Source organism: Camellia sinensis, chromosome 15 (assembly GCF_055761805.1).
Source record: "Camellia sinensis isolate YWXY chromosome 15, ASM5576180v1, whole genome shotgun sequence".
In the NCBI taxonomy this organism is placed as follows: domain Eukaryota; kingdom Viridiplantae; phylum Streptophyta; class Magnoliopsida; order Ericales; family Theaceae; genus Camellia; species Camellia sinensis.
The window spans coordinates 80,038,944-80,046,332 of NC_138975.1; the positions used below are offsets into that span (position 1 = coordinate 80,038,944).

The following is a 7,389-nucleotide window of genomic DNA, read 5'->3' on the forward strand; positions in this document are numbered from 1 at the left end:
GGTGACCAACTATCAATTGCTAATGTTTTAGTCATTGTCCATGGTTGGTTTAGTGTATTTCTACTGGGCTGTGGCTCACCCTATATGGGAATATCATTTTCAGGTACAGGAAGCATGCCACCTCCAAAGACATAGCTGGGAGGCTAGTGGCGGACATACTTTTGTCGCTTAACTTTTGATGTATTACATGTAACTTCAAGCCTAGGGCTTAATGTGTAAACGAGTTAGTACTCTTTTGTTGTAACCAAGTGTTAACTTGGAAAGCTGTAAGCCTGTAGGGCATTTTGTTATGATGTTAACATGTAATACTTATGTAATGGAGCTCTAATGAATAAAAGAGTGTGGTTAGTTTATATGTAAATGCATGTCTTATCTGATGGGTTTATTGTTGTTATTTTGAGGGCGTTACAATCAAAGTGATTTATACAACTGTAACAAAAAAAGAGATTTATACAAAAAAAAAAATAACCATAGCCAAAACTCAGAAAAACTATTTTTTTATAATTAAAAAAAAAACATTAAAAGCACTGGACACTCAAAAAAAAGTTACGTGAACAAACAAATCAATTTTTTAAAAGTAGAATTTATATATAAAAACAAAATAAAATTTATATATAAAAACAAACAAAAGCTTAAAAAGGTGAAATAGGAACAAAAAAAATCGAATATAATTTTTTTATAAAAAAAATAATATAAAAACATAAAAATACATAAAATAGAAAAATACAAACTCTACTCTTATAACACTTATAATCAAAGAAATTTTATAAAAAATTAAACAATTTATTTTTTTATTTTTTTATTTATACTATGAATGGTCCCTATTTAAAACCCAATGCACCTCAGTCCTCTACGGTTTGATAAAGTTGAAAATGACACAAAATTAAACACATTTTAAAGTTAATTTAAGTTTTTAATGTAAGGTTGAAGAATCTATTAATATACACATTCATATATAGAAAAGGCAAGAGTATCAACATACATCATCCATTCTTACATACATATATAAATTGATGGACCGTATACATGCATTAAAAAAAAAAAAAAAAAGCAAATTGGCATTGAGCAAGCCTTCAGAGTAAGCGCCCTCAGCAGGAGACCTGCTCTCAATTGCAAAGATGTCATCTTTGTATCACAATAACAATATAGTCTCCCCATCCTGAATTATCACACACCGCTCTCCCTTCGACAACGCCGCCACTGGCACCACCGGTACCCAGTTCTTCCCCTCCTCATCACTCACTCCACCTCCGCTTCCCTTGTCCTCAACCACCGAGGCTTCAGTAGCCTTACACGTAATTTTACGGAGAGAGATTGGGGATGAAATCAAAATTAATGGATTTACTGGGTAGGCGGTTAGGTGGCGCAACGGCAGCAATAGCGGTAGTTTCCGGCAATGCGGCGGCGAAGGGAGAAAGAGGACTCCGGAAGTGAGCTTTGGAGATGCGGTGGCCATGGATTATTTAGGGGTGGTAGAGAGAGAAAGCTTTGAGCCAAGAAATGTGAGAACAAAGAGAAGAGAGAGAGAGAGAGAGAGAGAGAGAGAGAGAAAAAGGAAATTGTATTGGGTAAGAAAGTGGCAAACGTGGGATATTTATTTTATTTTTTTTCAAATCACATAAATTCCACGTGGTAGCATTGGTAGAGGTTTCAAGAGACCAAATTCAAGCCTCACTTAATATAATAGTATAGATGATGGATTGATCTTGACGGTTGTAACCAATTATAAATATATACACTTTTAAAAATAGTGTTGTTTTTATAGAGATATAAAAATAAAATTAAAAAAATATATATATCCAATTGCATTTATATAAAAATTGTGATTAAAAAAATATATATAATCAAATTTATTTGGAAGGTAAGATTAAAAATAAATATTATCTCATTTAATTAGATTAATTGTGATTAAAATATCATTCTAATTTTTTTAATCACACTTCTACTAAAAGTGAGATTTTTTAATTTCTCGTTTGTAATCTTTCAGCATTATTGTAGCAGTGAAAATACATATTTAACTCAAAAAAATTGAAAATTTGTATGTTTTTCAATTTAACTCCGCTTAAAGCCTATTTTATATCAATAAAAAGCTTATGGAGACTACAATCTAAATATGTAAATTTCATTTACAAAAAACGGAATTTTATTTTTTGTTTTTGAGTACCAAAAAATCTGCTTTATGCAAAAATTACATATTTAACTCAAAAAATTTGAAAAATCATATATTTTTCAATTTAACTCCGATTAAAACCTATTTTATATCAATAAAAATCTTATGGAGAGTACAATCTAAATATATCAATTTCATTTACAAAAAGCGAAATTTAATTTCTGTTTTTGGGTACCAAAAAATCTGATGTATGCAAAAAATACATATTTGACTCAAAAAATTTGAAAAATCATATATTTTTCAATTTAACTCCGATTAAAGCCTATTTTATATCAATAAAAAGCTTATGGAGAGTACAATCTAAATATGTCAATTTCATTTACAAAAAATGAAATTTTATTTTCTGTTTTTGAGTACCAAAAAAATTGCTGTATATGCATTATCCAAAAAAAAAAAACTTTGAATATGCCATAGTATAAAACAATATTAATGATACATCAATCTAATAGTATAAACAATAAACAAATCAATGTCATACTAATCAAGAGGCGAAAACAAGCAATAGGCGGAAAAGAGTTAGTAATATGCTGTGATAGAGAATCAACAACCTTGTCAATTTGGAATGTGTGCTCCTGTAGGAAAAATACGAAATAATAATCAGTGGAATAAACGGATTCGAACATAACTGTCACGTTCAAACTGAATCCATGGTTCATGTGGGTAATCACATGCCTCTATTGATGTCTTCGAATAATTCCTAGTAATAGAGTAGAACTACTAGTGAACTACCACACTATTCACACTACTAGTGAACTACCCACACTATTCATAGTACAAAGGCGGAATGGTTTATGGGAAGAGAGAACGTATCATTTTTTTGTTGTATGAAATACAGAACCCAAAATCCGTTTATGTAGGAGAGTTAAGAGACTCATAGGATAGACGTATTATCCCAAATAATATCATATTAATAATTATTATCTAATATATTGACAATTATCCATATCAAGATTATCTCATATTTTAAAATATAATCTATTATTTAAGACAGCAATTAAAAGTAGTGATTTTGAAAGGAAGATTAGTTAGTACAAGATAGATCACAAAATTTCAACTAAAACCAAAGCATAAAAACAAATCAGTAGACAAAAGAGAAAAGCCATCCTCACCTTACTGAGAGAGAATTAGCTTTGCCTTGTGCTGCTTGCTTGTATGCTCTCTCTCTCTCTCTCTCTCTCTCTCTCTCTTACTTACCCCTCGTGTTCGTATATATATAGACACATCTCTCCTCTCCTCTTACAACCCCACTCTCTCTTACTTACTTACCCCTCCTGTTCATATACTCTCCTCTTACAATCCCACACTGAGAGAGAGAGAGAGAGAGAAACAAAAGGCCCTCTCTCTGAGAGTCAAATATTAGGCTAGATTCATTCTAAACGGGTCTTGCCTTTGGTTTTGGTCTTGGTATTGATGAGGATGATTTATACAAACAATCGATGGCTCATGTGTGTTTTTGGCTAGTCAGATTGAAGCTGAACCATTGGATGTTCCCCTTCTCCTCCCTCGGGGTACCATTTGGGATCGGTGGTCAATTACGACTCGCAGGTAGCCTGGCCCTTCCTGTCCTCGAACTGGTAAAACAAATTAATTAATAACTAATTAGTATTTGTAAAACACATTAATTATTAATTAATTACTAATTGTTATTTTTTACATATTTTTTTCTTAAAATTTTAAAATATTAACTTCAAAAAGTCATGAATTGAATTCAATGTATAAATTAAGAGCAAATTGCGACAATAATCCTTGTAATTTGATTTTTGTGTCGTTTTGATCTCCATTATTTTAATTTGTTTTATTTTGATCCTGAATTTATAATTTTATTTTAATTTAGTCCAATTGATTATAACTCTTAATATTTTTTTTTGAAAAATATGCATATAAGTGCATCTATCATATTTTTTTGAGTAAAATTATAAATTTACTAAATTTAGTAAATTAAACTCAACTAATCCAATGATTATTTTCCATAAAAAACAATAACAGCATTATCAATCGGACCAAAATGACACAAATTTTAAAATTAAAGGTCAAAATTGAGCCAATTGAAAATGGATGGACTAAAATGATAGGCAAAATGTAAGGACCACCAATGTAATTTGCCCATAAATTAATCACATCAAATTAAAGATTTTTTTTATAAATTTTTTTTAAATATACATTATGTACAAATTATGTGTAATATCAAATATTTACTTTTGTAAACATTCTTAATATATGCCATAAACACACATGTTTACAAGATCCTTAATTTAAAATATCATATGATAATATTTTAAAATTACCAAGTAACGTCTTCAATCTCATAAGTACTTTGAATATTTTGACCACCAAAACAAAGCACTCAAAAATGTCAAAACAACATAAGTACTTTGAATATTTTGACCACCAAAGCAAAGCACTCAAAAATGTCAAAACAACAATGTGTGAATTTGTAGATTTTTTTTGTTTTTAAATTTGTAGATTTTTAGTGTATTAATTAATGTTAATTCTATTATTTTGTGTTTTAAAATAAGAAAATATTGTTTGGCAAATTGCAAGTCGTGATTATGGTCGAGTGTTACTATCAGGATTTTTTTTTAATTTTTTTTCTAATCCATGTGTCTATTTGATATGTAATAGTATTTTTTAGGTAGGGAAGTGGGTTATTTGTTTTTCTATCAGGATTTTTTTTGTTTTTCTAATCCAAGTCGTGATTATTTGTTTTTGATTATTGTAATAATAAAAAAATTATTACCTTCTTGGTAGATTTTGATATAAACAAATTTACTGACAAAGATGGTTGTAGCATAGTACTTCCTACATTGACATCAAAAAAATATTTTAAATGATTTGAAACAATGTCATTTTTATGTCAAAATATGAGAATTTGTACTAACCATTTGCCTCATAATTGTCATTGCTTTTAGAACCCTTATGCTTCTGGAGGAAGAGGAGCACCAATAAAAGGTCAATGGAACTGAAAGTCTCCTTTTGAAGTAACTATAAAAAGAATAAGTAATAGGACTACTTACTGCTAACAAGTCATCCAAACCTTCCATCAATGGTGGTTTTATAACCTCTCTGTCATCTGTAAAAGTAAAACAAGAAAATCACATCAACTTAAGTCAAATATCAAAGTAACAATGTACTGGAAGTGCTAAAGCATGAACCCTGAACTCAACAAGAGACAAGCCTCATCTACAAGAGTATATCCAAAAATCAAACACTAATCAGATGAATAAAAAACCTAAGCTTATACATCAAAAGTAAAAAGAGAAGTTATCTAGTAGCTCAAATACTAAATACCACTTGCATACTAAATCTAATTACCCGTCACTTTAAGGAGATCTTTGTTTAATTCATGTCCTATCTATGCTAGAGACACCAACTGTCATTGTAACAATAAAACAAATGTCATATCTCTACCAATTTGTTAACAAAAACACAAGAAATAGCTCACAAAGTACAACCTGAATCGTAGTAATGAACTCCTTAAAGCCTAGAAATCCTTGTCGTTTGGAGTCTGCGATTGCCCAAACCTTTAAAAAAAAAAAAAAAACATATTTATAAAGAGAGAAACTAAAACAAAAGGCAAGTGTAAACACTTAAGAACTAACTGATTAGAAAAATAGCAAAAACAAAATAAACTATCACATGATTGAATTAGCCTATTAGATTGACACATGCATATGCTCTCACAAACAAAACTAGTCTTATAATTTGAGAGCCACATTGTTTATTCTGTTAACTTGTGAAAAACTTGCAATATTGTTTCTCATAAAATATATCAATCAAAAACATTATGATCATCATTATAAATGAAATTAAAAAATCCCACCAATAAATGAGTCAACTTCCAATGAAAGGTATTCAAAAATCAAAATTGTCAAAAATCAAAGTTGTTCCTCATTTGTAATTTTGAAAACTAAAATCAAATTTCAAAGTGTAATTATACAACTACGGGGTAAGAGTAACAATCATTTAAATATTACATATTCATATATTTGCTAATAGATGAGGTCACACTGGATGTATGTATGAATCTGTTTCTTAATAAAAATATTTTGGACACATTTTAGTGTTTTATGGGAGGGAGGAACTAGAAAGACTTTGAATAACTATTCGTGATAAAAAAAATTATAGGGTATTACCCTTCCCTGCATCAGTTTTATCATTATTTTCATTATTATGTCCAGTGAGGAAGAAAAGATCACATCAACTAGAAGATTTTGATTTTAAGCCAAATGAATGCAATTGCAAAAGGTTGTAGATTCTTATAGTTAATATTTAAAAAATTGAGGTTGAGTTTTCTTCAACCACAGGAGAGAATGATGTAGTTCAGTGAATCAATATAGAAACAAAGCAACAAAACACAACAATTTTAGACAAATCTAAGTGTTTCGATTTCCTCCAAACCAATGTTCGATCAACTATGAAATTGCTATTTCATTTCTCTCTCTAAAAGTACGAATTAGTTACCTGGTGAATGAGAGAGGAGAGATCTGGATTTGTGTAATTTAAACTACAGATCAGTTAAGAAAATAATCATAAATTACAAAACGATTTATGGAGAAAATAATCAGTTAAGTAAATAATCAGGCAAATAAAAAATTGTATACGATTGATTTATATATATGTAAAGAAACAGAGTGTAAATAGAGAGACGATGAATCGAACTCACAAAGAAATCGAAATCGAACGACCTCGCCATAGAAGAAATTTGTCGTTGAAGATGCCAAGGCCAACGGCGGCAGCGGCGGATTTATGGAGGGGAATCAAACTCCAAATGCCAAAGATGCGTTCATGTTTCTGAATCGGAGGAACAGTGGTTGGTGGTGGCACTCGTGTGTTTGTGTGAGACGCCGATGGAGAGAGAGAGAGAGGGGAGGGGGGTATGAGAATGATGCATGTATGCTACCATAGAAATTTTCCAAGTGCTTTGTTCAATCCTTTGCCTAAAAAATAAAAATAAATAAAAATTGAAGGAAAAAATTGTAGATAAAAAGATTTCAAGTATGAGTTTATAAATTATTTTTGTATTAAAAAAATGTAGATTATAAATAGAATATCTAGTTTATTGGGGGAAAAAATAAAAAAACTGTCATATTTACTAGAAATTTATAAATATCTAAGAACATGTAGAATTTTTTTTTATTATTTATTATTAAAATATAATTTGGTAAAAAAAACATCTTGAATTTATAAATATCTAAGAACACCTAGAATTTTGTTTTTAT

General features: G+C 29.7%; 1 long non-coding RNA gene across 2 annotated transcripts; it reads right to left on the reverse strand.

Annotated features, from left to right (window-relative positions):
* Positions 1–3,354: 3,354 nt before the first annotated feature.
* On the reverse strand, positions 3,355–7,107 carry LOC145813726 (uncharacterized). 2 transcript variants are annotated; one of them, XR_014356957.1, is made up of 7 exons: positions 6,834–7,107; positions 6,632–6,674; positions 5,623–5,691; positions 5,185–5,240; positions 5,050–5,092; positions 4,908–4,969; positions 3,355–3,741 (listed from the first exon to the last, which is right to left on the reverse strand). It is a non-coding gene; the product is annotated as an uncharacterized LOC145813726 (long non-coding RNA). The 2 variants fall into 2 exon arrangements; XR_014356958.1 differs by lacking the exon at positions 6,632–6,674 and having other exon boundaries at positions 6,834–7,023.
* Positions 7,108–7,389: the final 282 nt, after the last annotated feature.